Genomic DNA, 15,749 nt, shown 5'->3' on the forward strand with positions numbered 1-15,749 from the left:
AGCAGGTAAAAGACTCACAGCTTATTGATGCATCAAAAAAAAAAAAAAAAAAAAAAAAAAAAAAAAAAAAAAAAAAGAAGAATGTAAAGGCAGGCGACAGATCCAGAATGCGGAATCGATCCACTTGTTAAGCGCACAGACACTGAAGACACCCTGCAAAAAGCTGGCGAGCTGCACCGCGACTACGTGAGAATTCCTAATGCAGGTTTTGCAGTAATAAAGGTTTGTTACTCGGGAAATTGCAGCAAGCCATAAGAGTGCTGCAAAAGGCTGAGGAACGCTTGGAAAACTTTGTTTTTAAACCTTCCTCAAATTGCAGCTGGGAAGAAATGAAATGCTAACAGCTGCTGGGCCAGTGCAACTGAACTGTATTGGCTAAAAGCTGAAAGGAGTGCAATTAGCTCACTTCTCCTGCGAGTCTGAACAAGTTTCTGTACTATCTCCACCAGCCTAGCTCTGGTTGTTCACTCCATCTTCGAACTGGAGGAAGAGAAGCAACCTCAACTGAAAATGAAGCTACTGGATGCAGTGTATTTGTTTACAAAGACGAAGGGCAGAGAAAGATGCGTGCTTGTGCATTGCATCTGGTGCACTGTTTCTTTTCATGGCCAGCACTCAGAATGGCAATTATATTTCGGTAAAAATGTGAAACACGTATCCTAGCATTTTAGAGCAGAAAGAGAGTCCACGCAGTAAATTCTCAGGCAGCAATCCTCTCTCCCACCCAACCACCCACGCTCAATCTCAAACCAACTTTTAATTTCCATTAATTGAGTCCTACCTGTCAGGAAACCAGACCAATGCTTTTTTAAGGTGAGCAAAGTCTGGAGTCTCTCAAACAGCAAGAACCCAGAAGTCTGCTATAGTTATCCTGACCTTTTTCCAGCTAGCAGCTTCCACAGCCAAAATAAAGCATGGCAAGATGCAGCTGGGCGAATGCTCACATAATATTCAATTTTTTTTTTTTTCTTCACATTTGTGAATGCCTTGTAAAAATCTTCAGTTAAAAACCAGATGTGGAAGAAATGTCCCTGCAGCCTGGAAGGAACAAGGCTGCTCGTTAAGGGGCAGCACAAGTTGCTGCCGTCTTCTCTGGGATCGCACTGCTGACTGGGATGGTTTGGAGGAGGAACAGCCGGGATCAACCTGGCTAGCAAACAACTTGCCTTTCTAAGCCTGAGTTCAGAGGTCAGTGCTTTCTACAGCGAGTGGAGCCAATGGATTGTAGTGGACCAGTGCTTTGCTTATAAATATTTTAACAGAGGGCTGCATACTTGTAACACCTCACAAAGGAAACTCTTAACTAAATTCCTCCCTGTTTATCTGTATTCTGTAGTCATGTCCTAGCGTGAGAACTACAGCACTGAGCAAGAACAAAGCTGCAGAACAGAGCTGGTACCCAAACCAGGCAGGGCTCTGTGCTTCCCAGGTTAACACCAGCCCTGTGCTCACACACCAGCTGGTTCTGCTCGCCTCTGGTACACAACAACAGCAGCTCTGCAGGATTTGGGCACTGCATCCCAAGAGGTTCCCACGGAAAGGTGAAGCCCTTTGGCCTGGGGCTCTGGTGCTGTCACTGCATTCCTGGCTCCCCCAGACACCCACAGTGTGGACTTCAGATCATTAGCACTGCCTTTTGCATTGCGGAGCTGCTCCAACCGGGCTGCACGACTTGCAAAAAAAGGGCTTTGGAATGTTTTCTTGATAGATGCCACTGTTTAAAGCAGGGGACCAAGTTCTGCAGCTCTTCTATGAATACACAACAACTGCAGTGGGAATTTTTGCTGAATGAAAGACTACAGACTTTAGCCCATTAATTTTACAAATGTCTTGTCTTCAAATGCTACAGTAATTAGCTTAACTCTTTCACACTTTAAGATGCTTTAAAGTGTGCTGCAGGAATGTCTTAGATTTTAGGGCAAAGCTAATTTAAACTTCACTAGCAGTGTGTTCTCTTGGGATACTGCAGGCAATATTGATTTTTATCTGCAAACCCTCTTCTTTTAACTGTTGCCAAGGTTTTAGATTTTATCATAATGTATTCACAAATATTTATGGAGACTATAACTCAAATATGCATTGGTTAAAATTAAGCATATTTTATACAAGGTAACATCACTGCCAGTTTATATAAGCAAGAGGTTTAGCTACTTCAGCGGGCTTATCTGTCACATTTAGGAAAAGCACCTTCAAATCCTGACTGTGGCATCTCATGAAAAGAAAGCTAAATCCACAATTATGGTGCACTTGCTAATGCACCTTTGCAGCATGCAGTGACTACTGCAGAGGTTGGTGTTGCTCACTGCACAGCATTTGCATGCTCAAGGCATGACATTAGCACTGAGGTGCATGGCTTGCTCCATTGGGAAACTGCTCTGCTGCTCAGAGGCCAACTGGGCAGCTCACGGCCCCATGGAACCCTGCATCTCTGGACCCTGTAGGTTTCTGAGGAATGAAAGTTTTCCCATGATTGATCTGACTATGGGAACACACCAAAATAACACAGGTAAAATAATACTCATTGAAACTTTTCAGAGAAAATAAGGAAATGCAATATGAGAACTCATCAACTTCTGGATGTTACAGATATGGAACTTTCTCAGTGTAATAAAAGAGTCATGGGAAAAGCAGAAGCAGAGGAAACAAATCAAAGAAGGTACTTAACATTTCCATGGCATATAAACCTAAATTCAGTATTTTAAGTGTGAATATTTACTGTTGGCCCTGCAACCTCAAAAATGCCTCCAACATATGCATGTCATTCATGATTTTCTACAGTTCTAATTCAGCATGCCGCTCAAGTTGTTGGGAGAAAAGTTGAGAGGAGAAAGGGCAACACTGAACAATGGCAAAATTAACCTTGCAGCAACTAAGGCTGGAATCCAACTTGGTTTCAGATAAGCAGAAATAAATGGATTTATACATTCTTTGCACTGTGAAGCTTGTGTTTGACCCAAACTATGCTAGCTAAGGGTTTAGCCCTGCAAGGACACTCACAAAGAAGAAACCAATTTTCTGTCCACCTTGACAAGGTAAAGCAGTCCATCCCGTCTGGATTAAAGATGTTGATATCAGAGAATGACAGAGTGGGCAAGGTTGGGAAGAGGCTTAAGAAGCCAGTCGGTCCAACTCCTGTTTGGGGTGGGACACTTAGAGCCACCAGCCCAGCACCGTGCACCGGACCTTCAGAAGATACTCAGCCAAAGGAAGGATGGACCTACCTCAGCCTGGTTTGGAATGGTTTTCAGGCAGGGCAGATACACAGAATACATGGGTTATAACAAGGGCACATCTTACACCTCATCTACACATCACAGTAACCACAGCATGTCTGCTCTCTGAAGTCACATGTATGCGTAAAATGGATACAGGCCTTCAGTGAAGAGCCTAATAAGGTGCAGGAGCAGAGCTTTAGACCCATAGCTGGATCTGAACATCCAAGAGTGCTGAAGAAAACAGTTTTTATTGTTTTTATCCAACTGCTTTGGACTAGGTCACTGCTCAGTAGAGCTCTTGTGCTATCACAAACACCACTTGGTGTGTCTATCACCTTTAACGCCCTTGTGTACATTTTCTAAACCACTTGTTCTCTGCTTATTTTCTTGATTGCATTTTTTAAAATTGTTCTTCTGAGTCCAGCAGAGAGGAGCATCTGCATGAGCAAAGCCAACAGCTTAGATTTTATATACACTATATAACTAAATGGACAGTCCAGTTTTGATCTGCAATTTAGGTCAAATGAAAAACAGGGAAGGAAAAAAACTATCAGTGTTTGAAACCCTTCCTCCTTTTATATGTTGTCTTCAGTTACATACTATGTTATACAACCCTCTATTATCCAGGCCTTCTCGGGATTCTTTCTCTATTTCCACTCAGTGTGTGATATGACCGCCGCTGGAATTATGCTGCAGCCCACCAGGATTGAGAGCCAGGTACTTCTCATAATGGGAGGTCAAACTAAATGAAAGTCAGAGCCCCACCAGTTCTCACAGCTGAATTCCAACACTGGATATGACATGGCCAAGGGGAAAATATTGGATTTATTTTTATGAGTTAGTCATAACCCTAATGCCCTTAAGAGGTACTGTGAGAAGTGAATCCATTCATAAGGCCAACAAGGTCACTTTTAACTTGTAAAAATAAATCCAATATTTTTCACTATGTCTTATTAGGTTTGTACAATGCAGCAACCACAGTGGTTTGTTTTAAAAACGTCACTTCCCACAACTGCTCATATTGCTTTTTAGCATGATTCTCATCTCCCTCGTCCTTCTGCCCCTCAGCTCCTGGGGCCTGCGTTGGCTCTCTCTGTTAGTGCTTTGGGACACACCAATGGAACACAGCCCTCTCTGGTTTGTGTTCACCCCTCACAATAACACTACTTTACTGCCACCCTTCACAGCCTTGTATGTTTCACCATTTCCCAGCGCTAGCCTTCGCTGACCTGTCCTGGTGTCTACTGCTAGTTGTGCTGCAACCAACAGAAATTCTAAAGATCATGTAATTTGTGGCTTAGCCTGCTCTGATATATACTCTAATAATTACCCCAAATCTAATCACTTCACGAGCTTTTTCGTTTGCATTCCCCTCAAGGCTTCCACTGAGAGAAGAAAGGCAGGGCTGGGAGCACAGCGGCAGCCACCACATCCGCCTCTTCAGGCCATGGGAAATCTTGCAGCCCTCAGGACTTTTCTGAGGTTTGGAAAAGCATTTCGCTCCACAGACAGCAAGAAACCATTACATGTTTCCTTTACTTTTTCTCACAGATGGCGCCTTAATTTATACACAAGTAGGAAAAGCAGAGGGTACAGAAAGGCAGCATCTCCAGGGCAGTGACTGTTAACGCACGTGGGAGCGGGAAGGTTATGGGATGGCAGGGCTGGTCACACCTTCTTTGTTTGCAGGAGAAGCCAGAGCAGCACTGTGCTCACCACAGGCTGAAGAGCTGAGCCTCAGAAAGGTCAGGAGATGACAGTGCTATGGCAGAAAGCAGATCAGAGCTGCTGAGAGGCACACTGAGGTGTTCAGCCCTCAGCACACATGGGGAAGGACGCTCTTTCAGGGATGACATGAATATTTGCTGCTGAGAAGCTAAAGGAAAGCAGTGGATTAAAGAGCACGGACAGAGAAGGAAACTTTGCTCTCCACGTCATTCAAATTTGTTTGCCACCTTCTGCTTTTGGAGGCTTTACAGGCATTAAGAAAAATCAAATTAGGAAATAAAATCTTTGTCATGAATCAATAGCTCTCCTCCTATTTGGTTGTAATATCCTAAATTAAAGTCACAAACCCAGCAAAATATACCAAATCAATTAAAAAGGAAGTTTTTATGTCAATCACATTCAATTGCTTCCTTTTAAAATGCACGAAAGGAAAGGCTGCTCACCACCAAGAAGTCTCCCTAGCAAGTATTTGCTTTTTTCCTAAAGGAGAGTTCAAAAGTTTGACTGCAGTGACAAACTTCTATTTTCTGTCCTCTTTAAGGCTGTGCAGAACACAAACAAGCTGTGAACAGGAGTTAAAAAGCTGGCTCTCCTAGTGCTCTTCTCATGTCTCCATCTGAGCATCCCCATTTTTGCTGGTGAGCAAAAATAGAACAGAATCGGGCTTTTACTGATACATAAATAAGTCCTCTACCCAACTATGATTCGTTCACCCTTTATCCAAATTCTGAGCTACGTTCCTCTCCAGTAATGATTTTCACTCACTTTGTACTAACATACATGGTTTCATGAGGTGCAGAGAAGATCTTCAGCTGCGTATCTATCTCAGTAGAAAAGGCTGTCCACGAGCAAACCAGTTCCAACAGCTCACATACACTTTTTTTCTGAAAATGGCAGGGGCACATCTTTATAATTTCCAAGCTCCTGCTCCCTGCTTGAGTAGCAGCTCCAGATCATATAGCGCAATTTAAAATCTTGGCACTTGGCTTTCAATAATTCCCTGTTAGATTACTGCCTGTGGAAGAGCATATAACACAACTGCTACAAATGCTGGGAGCAAAATCTTCAATAACAACTTAGCGCATATGATAACTTTCCCAATTTCCTGCATCTACACCACCTATCTCTTTACTCTGGTCTGTAGCAGCTTGTTTCTTTATTGAACATCTGCCTTGGGATCCCCTGTCATAAAAAGTAATAAACACATCAATCCGAAAGAAGGAGTATTGCATGGCCCAAAACTACTTAACCAATCAAACTGGCAGCTGGTAGTGTGAAACTAAAGGGATAAAACTCAGAGGTGCTTTTTATACTCAGTATTTCTAATGATATTACACACCTGCTGCCATTTTGCACACCTAACTGTCTGGGTGCTTCTAATAAGTTAATTACAGTTTCTAGCACCAATTATGGATTTCAACCTTTGTGGAAATACCAAGCAATGGGATTAATTTGTAAATCTGCTATCTCACTGATATTTGACAGCTATTGCTTTGATTCTCTTTCCTACAAAATACAGATGGATTGTCTTGGGAAAAAGCATTCTTTAACTAAACAATAATAAAAAAGCTCAATAGAAATGCCTTGTAGCTTATTATCTACAGACCCCACAACTTGTAACTGTGACTGTAATTATAGTTGTTCTAGTTTCCCCTGCAGGTTTTGCTAAACAAACAAATGAAAAAGATCCCCAAAAGGAAAAACAAAAGCAATTTATGCTCTCCAGTTATCATAATATAAATATCCATAGATTACTTGCATAGAGAGCAGATCAGATCTAATCTTTCACTGGAGTTGCTTGTAAATTAGAAATTACATTTACTTCAGGTGTATATTGTTTGCCCTGTTCATAACCAACTGTAAATTAGAGCAGTTTTGCCTTTTGGGAGAAAAAAGTCTCTTTTGAAATGTGTCTTATTGACTGTGTATAAATTACCAGCAGCTGATCCATGAAGCAGAATTCGAAGGCAGAAGTGCCTATAAGCAACTTTCTTTATTGATTGTAGATTGATATTCAGTTGATTTTAAAGAAAAGCAAAACAAAATAAGGCTGCAATGTAATTGCTAGCTCTTCGTAGGAGTAACACAAACATCATCTCTCATAATACTGTGATTTGACAAGCTATTTGTTCCTCATCCTAGCACCCGGATTAGGATGTCTGTGCCAACTTTCCTTTCCTTGTTCCCCTTCTGTGAGTAGAGAGAGGTGACCAGGTTGGGATCCTGCAGCCTAACAGCCCCACAGCAATGGAGACAGCTGGCTTCCCTTCTGGATAACACTGATCCAGAACAACCAGTGAGTAGCCTGCTGCATGTGTTAGTTAGCAAGGGCAAGATCGCCATTTGAGGATAAAAATCTGGAACAATTGTTTTGAACACCAGTTCCTTTTTTTTTTTTTTTTTTTTTTTTTTTTAAGTTTTATCACAATATAAGCACAAGAAGCTCTCTAAGCCATACAATCCATGGAATCTCACTTGCTCTGTGAGAGCTCTCAAGAGCTCTGTCTTGTAATGTAATGCGTCTGTAGGGTACCTGATTTCTGCTAGGACAGAGCTCTCAAAACAGCATGTCCTTACTGGTTCTAATAATGCCTCTTTCCTGCTTTCACTCACAAAACCTGCAGAAACTTACCTCTTCCTTCAGTTAAATTTGGTTTAAGTAGGTCCTTGGATGATTAGGATACGTATCTCTGTGTGTGCAGAGTGTAATTGTGAACATAGAAACATCATACTTCAATTGCAAACATCATACTTCATTAGGAAAGCAGGTTAAGTGATTTATTCTTTAGAATAAAAACCTTTGCTCTGGCAGTTAGAAAATTGAGATGCAAAGCACCAGGGCTGGTCGGTCAGATCAGCTTGGCTGACTTGGGGTGAAAAGCTCAATATCTATCCCAAATCTGCTCCAAGTGCCACACTATTACATGCACACGTGAGTTGAGAATGCGTGTCCATTATGCATAACCCATGAAAGCTTGAAAAACATTAGCTTTTGTGTACCTGAAGCACTTTAAATGATATTACCCTTGATTTATATGTGTAAAACAGAGTTGTTTTCATAGGGCTACCAAAAGGAAGCTGTCTTGTGAGCAGCAGAACTAATGAAGCCCAGTTTCCCATGGATTGGAATTCTCAGTCACGGAAGCTCCTGCCCCCACCCAATACCCATCAACCCAGATCTCCTTGTGTTGGTTAGAATTTCCTCTGGGCAGACCAAACTTGCTGTGATTGAACCAACTGCCTGCTGCTGAGGGACAGTGCTGCTCATGTCCTGCTGGCTGCTCCTCGGAGGAGACACTGCCATACATCTCTGTTCCTTTACTGCTCTCTACACTCTCCATAGATATTTCTGAACTTTCATCTTTGAGACCTGAATTTCTCTTTCACATTTGATTAAAGTTGGCCATAAGTTCAAAATTCAGCACAACTCAGGAAAGGACAAATGCTGGAAATGCATTCCCAGGGGCTTCTCCACATTTAGCAGACAGTTAAAGCATGTCAGAGTGAGCCTTCTCAAGCTAAGCTTTGTCTACAGCAGTACCAAAGCTTTGTTCCTATAGATGGAACAGTCATCTAGAAAAATATCCTTGCCTGAATTTGGTTACTCTATTCATCACAGAAAGCAAGTCTTAACTTTTTCTACCAAAAGCATTCCTTTCTGCAGGCACCACAGTAAATTCAGAAGTGTGGAGGAACATTCCCACCTACCTTCCTGCCTCCAAGCACGTCCACCCAGTTCTTCCAGCTTTCAAGAGTTCCCTCCTGGCACGCTTCCAGCTGCAGCTGAGAAAGTAAATGGAGTTTGTGCATATTTACTTCCTTTTCCTACTCACTCCTTCATTCCCTCTGCCATCTCAATTACTATAGCTGTGGATGACCACATCCTTCACAGTTCAAGCCCAGAGGGAAGTGGCTTGTACATCAATCAATTGCCAGTTTCTCCTGCCAAAGAAAGCCATTCCTGGGAATCTTCACTATTAATTTGATTGCCATATAAGCCCACACTTTCATGATAACCACCTTCATGACTTACATGGGTAAACTGAGGACACAAGGAGCCCACTAAATCAAACACCTACTATTCCCACAAATACCACTATTCCCATTCAGTGCACATAGCACTGAATTATAACGTCTGTGAACTACCTATGGAAGGAAGTACTAAAGCATGCTCACCAGTGCATTACATTTGCAGAGTACTGAATATGATGAACCACTCCCTACTGATTGGCACATCTCAGTTTTCCTGTAATACAAATATTCAAGTTATATATTAGAAAAGAAACTTCTACAACAGCCAGGGGTTACACACAAACTAACAGCACATGGGTTGTGACACAGGGCTACTCTCACTTTTATTATGATCAGTTCACCTCTATCCCTGATTTTCAGCTTCCACTTTAAAAAAAAAAAAAAAAACAACCCTTGCTCATTAATCCTGATACTTTTTATATAACTGCACAATGTAGACACCAATACATACACATTTGGAGAATACGTTAAGGACTTTATATCCAATTTCTAATGAATTTCAGCAGGTAGATAACTTATAATTACATACAGCTGCTCCAATTATTTGGGGAAGTAAATTCTGATGTATGTGGTTGCCTGAATGTTTGAGGAGTTTTCTTCTCTCATTACATTCTCCCTAAAATTGCTGGTAAGGCCACTTGCTTGACAAGAGTGGAAATACAGTGCAGCACTTCATTTTGGGGCACGTTACTCAGTGATGGGCAGGCCAAATTACTTCACTGAGTGTTTATCTGCCCTCCTAATGGAGGAAAGGTCTGAAAACCTTTCCCTGTATGACTTTCCTATGCTAAAAGTACACGAGTTCCCTGAGCTATTGAATTTGTCTGCTTTTTAGCACTGGGCATGGCATGAAGATTTATGTTGCTCTGTGTGACCATAGCAATCATCCATCACTATTAGTTACAATAAAATGTTCTCCTTGTTTTTAAAAGCCCTTTGAATTAGATTCCATTATGAAGTTAACGTACCACTGACGGTCAACTGCTTGTGAATGTAGAGAAGGCAAACATTCTTCAAAAGCATCGAAGGGAAAGTCAGAGGACTTAGATGACTACAGATGGACTTTCCTTGGCTGCATTTAGCTATCTGAAGGTTAGACACACGAGTTGCCTTAGCTCTCTTAGAGTCAAGGGGATTGGATGGGCTTCTTCAGAGGCAGCTCACCTTATCCTGAAATAAATACCAAGAACAGCAGGAATGGTTAATCCTCTGGAGCTGCTTTTTGCTTTCTGTTGTTTATGGAAACCATATTAGAATATGAATGTAATTGTCAGAAGATCTTAACTTAGATAAGACGTATTGAGGGTTTTCCCAGTGGTTCCAAAATTATAACCTTGTATATAAAAAGGAATCATAAAAATATTGGAGGTGAATTCAAAAACATCTGAACACAATTATGCTATTATGATTCTATTTTAAAAATAAATGTATCATATTCTTCTAATGAAGTTGAAAATTACATTAAGAGCAAACATGGCAAATAGTTTTGTCTCTCACAAAGGACATAGCACAGGCTCTCTTTTCTTCATCTGCAGAATTTCCTTTAAGGTATACACATCTATTTGAGAAGACAGCAGTTCATTTATACTCAGAATGAGAAACGCAGAAGGTATTTAAGCCATGCCAACTCCTTCCAATGAGGGGTGCACTTGCACACATGTTGCACTTTAACCACTAATTTCACTCTAGTGCCCATTAGCTTCCATTACATTTATTTTTTTTCAAGCTGCCATGACAAAGCTAAACACACATCCAGTACAAGTACCACTAAATGCTATTAACTGGGCAGGCCTGCAGCAACAAAGATTGTAGCTTTGCTTCTACTGTATGTTTTAAGTAGGGATCTCTGTATTTGCCACCTAGTGTTTGAGTTTGCAGAGTTCCCTTCAATTCCATTCAGCTGTGAGTGGGAAGTCCTGCTATTTACTTCTTACATGAAAGCTAAAGCAATGTTATTACAGAGTCACTCATTTCCAGGACTTCAGACTTTAGGTAAAATAGTAAATACTGCATGCCTTTCAACTGACAGCAGAACACTGATAGGATTTGATCACAGTGTTACTCCCCATTAAAAGCCTATCTTTTGATATTTTCCTTGTTCTTGGATGCAGAAAATCTGCACAGACATTAGTCTCAACTGAGCCTCGGTCCTCATGGTGGGGACAATGAGTGCCACTAAAAAGCACACCACACAGCAACTGTGTTCTTCCATCCATCAGAGCAGGCCTGTATTTTCTCCCTGTCCTTAAAGAAATTTCACCAGTATGTGAATGAACAAGGACAGAGGGGGGCATTTGCTATAGCAGAGGTTTCCAAGGGCTGGGTTTCTGAATGGGTTGGCTCACGTGCAAGCAGAGTGCAGACAGTTCATATTGTCCCAAGGAGGGTGCAGATGGCATTGTCCCTGCTGCCACACATTTGCAGGAACAGGAGCCATTCAATCCACAATACCTCAGCCACGTCTTAGGCAACAGAAAGACACCAAAATAAGAGTCTAAAGGTGTTTTTTTTTTCTTTTAAAAGAATGACTCAGCTCCCTCCCAGTTCCTCCAGTATATTGCCATCCCCTGCTGTCAGAGGGGTGAGAGAATCAGCATTGCTCAAGGACAGAACCTGGGATGTGCTCGCACAGTGACTCTGTGGCACCAGATTTCTGCTGGGTTTTCTCAGTATTGTTCTCCTGTTCTTAAGAAGACTGCATTCCACCAGCAAAAAAACGCTGCTCCAGCGATGTGGAAGAGCCCTCCATTGATCTGGCAGTGGCTCAGCCACTGTGTGCCTTCAGTTTACGTATGCTACTTAGATCTGTTATTTATTGTTAAGCCGTTATCCCCCGTGACCCATTTATTTATTTTTAAACCAAACATATGAGGTGTATTAATTTTTCATCAGCTGCTCTTACCAACCCATGCCAGGAAGCCCCAGTGCAGCAAGCAGTGGTCATTTCCCCATCCCCTGTGTCAGCAGCCCTCTGAGCAGCTCTTGCCACCTATCTGTGAAGGAGTTAAAATCCTAATTTTTCTACTGTGCAGCACTTTAAGGAGAAACACTTTTATAACAGCCAAATGCTGGGCTTGCACCAACGTAGCTCGGCAGAGCATTTGGCTTTCTCTTCACATCATATTTTAGTGAATGTTGTGTTTTATAAGATAAAATGATAAATGGCCTGACTTAAATGACCGGAGGGTATCTACTTTCCTGCTAGTCTATTTAAAAGGTTTCTGTGAACATTTTACACACCTTATTGTGCGACTGTGGCTGTCTAATAGCAAAGGAAACAATAGCCTCTGATGTCCACAAAGGCAGGGCATACCACACAGGTGCCATGTTTTACAACACCACTATATCTTGTCATTCAGAAGTGCTCCCTCAACAAATTGCCTGTCATATTTAAAGATAAAATCTGACAGTGCCAGAGCTGACAACCAGTCCTCAACCCTGACATACAACACGGAGCTGAATTTTGCTAGATTCGCTGTAGAGGGATTTGTCTTTAGAGATTCACAGCAAAGCAAACTGCTGGCAGAGCAGCAAAAATTATTTCAAAACATTGCTACTAAGTGTCAGACTTTATTAAATGGTTGCTTTAAAAAGGGAAGGAAAGGTTCGGCGGTAGTCTTAGAGGAGAAATGTACAGAAACGTTTTATACATATTTCACTTCTCTGTAAAATAATGATGTACGGTGTTTCTAAATAATAGAAAATCCTGCGCTGCATTTCAGGAAAGGTATTTTCATTACTCCTTGGCACTGTGATATATTTACACTGCAGGAGCCTGTATTCTTTTATCTTTTACCCGGTGAGGCTCTGAAAGGAATGTGCAGTAAATATGAATTAAGGAGGAATGACGCAGCCGGTTCAGTAATTACAGACTCGGTGCTCCAGTGGTTACTGGTGCAAGCATGGAGGGTTTGCCTTGGATACACCACCACTGGTACATCAGTGCTGTTCCCTGCGGGCAGTACTGAGGGTTATTTGGTTCTGTTACGTGGCTGGAGAACAAGCCTTGCAGCGGCAGGTGGGCAGAAGCAGGGCAGGCACTCAAGAGGTTTGTTATCGCTCCACCCGATCACTGCCTCTAAGTCAACCCCTTCCGAGTTTGGGGTTCTGAGGTTCCCCTGCTCCTGCAGCTCTCTGTAACCATTTTGTGCCTGCGTTAGATCACTGCACACTTAGCTCTATCCACCGAAAGCAAACTTTGGTATGTAGAACGAGAGATTTTTCTCTTCCTGCTCATTATCCAGTGAGCTCCTGAGTTCTGCACGTGCCAGATAGAAACATCTGCTGTCAGCAGCAGCAGCACCCAGCACAGGAAGACTTTACCCACATGGAGACACCCCTCACTTTCTCCAACAGAACAGCCACCTACCCACACTTATTTTCTCTCTCAAATCTGTTTCCATAGCACGGATCTCTCTACATGTCACTGGAAAAGCTCCCTGAGTCATCCTACTCTTCCTACATAGCATGGCTCTGCCTTTGCAATATTGTTAGCAAAAGCTGTAACTGTCATTCTCCTGGGCTGCGTCAAATCTTATCTAAGGATGGATCTTTTCTCAATTTCTCTTAGAGCCACTTTGCCCGGGAGAGAACCAATCCATTACTGGAAGGAGACGCCCTGACCCCATTAGCTGGGCAGACGTGTGTTTGATCTGGAGACCTCTGAGCAAACTTAATCCAGGATGAGCAGCTCAGGCCGCTGCGTCAGGCAGGGCGCATCCTCAGCCATCCTCCAGGTGCTGCTCTGTACACAGGGGCAGTGTGCAGCTGAGAGGTCGCTGTGCCCACGGTGTGATTAAAATGAGTGAGCATAAAGGTATGCGGATAAATAGAAAAGCCTGGGAAGTGTTACCTGTTTAAAAATCAGGAAAGGAATTCCGTATGGTCTGTGATTCTCATATTAGCATGTACTAAAAAATGAGCACTCAACATGGAATTTTTAAAAAAGATTGCTCCGTTCCCAGCCTGTTTTATTTGTGTTTGATTCCAGCCCTCTGAGAATTCCGAAGCTGCATAATATGAGAGTTTGTAACCTTTAAAAGTGGAAATGTCATAACTTAGTCTTAGGTAGTTAATTGCGGCCCTGACTGTAATGAAACTGCTGTTGCCCAACAAGCTTTGCACTGCATTGATTTTTCTTCTATCAGCTGGGAGTTCTGGTAAAAGAACAATAGATCTAATAACATCAGCAAAGCAAAAGAGAGTAAGAAATAGTGAGCTCTTCAAAATAAGTAGGTCAAGCCACAATCAATTTCCAGATTTGAAATTATGCTTCTAAAATGTATGTTTAATACAGGACCTCGTTCTATGTCTATCAAGTCAGAGCTTGTAAGGTTTAAAGTTCCCAAACAACTGCTTTATCAGGTAGCCCGGAGTTAGGCCCCAGAGGTTAAGCAATAAAAGAGAAACCAAAATACCTTAACAGTTGGTGCAGCTAGTTGAACCCAGCAACAGCTCCTTATGCAGCTTCTACATTCCCGGGGTTCAAAATGCCAAAAGGCTACAAAAATCCATTGAGAAGCTATGATTTGCCAAGTAGGATTTCACTTCCTTTTCTTCTTAGAAGTTATAAAATTTATTAGATGTTGGTAAAGTCCTTGTGAACAGAAAATATAAAGGCTTATAAAACAGTGCTTACTATTTGCACCCGAATAATTGAGATGTAACTAGGAATAGGATGAAAACAGAAGCCTGATTTACAAAGTGCCATTAGTTTCAGAGTGATAGTGATACTTAAGCAACAAATTTCACACATACCTGTTGAAATAAAATATAATTGTGTAGAATAGAAGTATTTATGGAGGATATCATATAGATCAGATCAAAACTTGCATGCATGGTCTGTTTAGTTGGAAAGGACTCAATTACAAACTCACCTGCTGGAAAAGCATGTATCCAGAGTGACATAAACTTTCTCTATTTCTTTTTTTTTCCTATTTACAAACTCAATGAAGATTTCTTATTTTGAATTTGTTATTTTTAATTTGAATCATCCTGGAATAAAAAAGCTGACATTGTAAAAAATTTGTAGTAAAAACAAATTCTAGTGTCACTGTGTGACAGCAAAGTAAAGACACTGATTGATAAACCGCAGACCTGCAATGCAATATAACTTGAAACTTCTTAGTTCAGGAATTCTTATAACTGAATGGATGGGAGAATATATTTTAGTTATAGGATAGTGTTTACGTATACAATCTGTGGAACTCCTGTGTGCAGAGTCCTAACTGTACGTACAGGGCAGTAGAATCTTCACAGTGAAAAATAAACAAGTCTCTCACCCCGAAGAGGATTTAGGTTTGTATGATGGATTTGATACAGAAAGAATACAGGGGCTTCTCCTTGGGAACACCTCCTTCCCACTGAACCAACAAAAAACCATGATGCATCTCAAGTATTTGGAATTAAACTTTTCTATTTTCTTCCTGGCTTTAAATATGCTGAGCTATTTTTTCCCTTTAGGGTCTGGCTTGCATGAGAGGCTTTGTAAGCAAGTGCTTTCCAAAGGCAGGCTTTCACTTTTACTTTTTAGAGGACAGCTATCTCCCACAGCGCAGATCAGCTGGTGCAGGAGCTATTGGGCTGTTTCTACCCCATCCAGTATGAGTACCTGGCCCTCACCAGCCACCAGTGCAGGGGAGGCATCCTGATTAGTCTCTGCCTCATTTAAGGCAAGCTGCTCTTGACTGCAGAGACTGAAAGAATGCCTTACTCTCCCCAGAAGATGCCTATTTTTGAATGAAGAGGAGCAAAGTCTCCTTGTGTTTGCATACA

The 15,749-nt window shown here is 41.7% G+C and overlaps 1 long non-coding RNA gene across 1 annotated transcript; it reads right to left on the bottom strand.

The window, feature by feature from the left end:
* Window positions 1-8,642: 8,642 nt before the first annotated feature.
* Window positions 8,643-10,024, bottom strand: LOC149916123 (uncharacterized). The gene is made up of 3 exons (XR_016470758.1): window positions 9,944-10,024; window positions 9,120-9,189; window positions 8,643-8,726 (listed from the first exon to the last, which is right to left on the bottom strand). It is a non-coding gene; the product is annotated as an uncharacterized LOC149916123 (long non-coding RNA).
* Window positions 10,025-15,749: the final 5,725 nt, after the last annotated feature.

Source organism: Phasianus colchicus, chromosome 13 (genome assembly GCF_987193195.1).
Source record: "Phasianus colchicus chromosome 13, bPhaCol1.hap1.1, whole genome shotgun sequence".
Lineage (NCBI taxonomy): Eukaryota > Metazoa > Chordata > Aves > Galliformes > Phasianidae > Phasianus > Phasianus colchicus.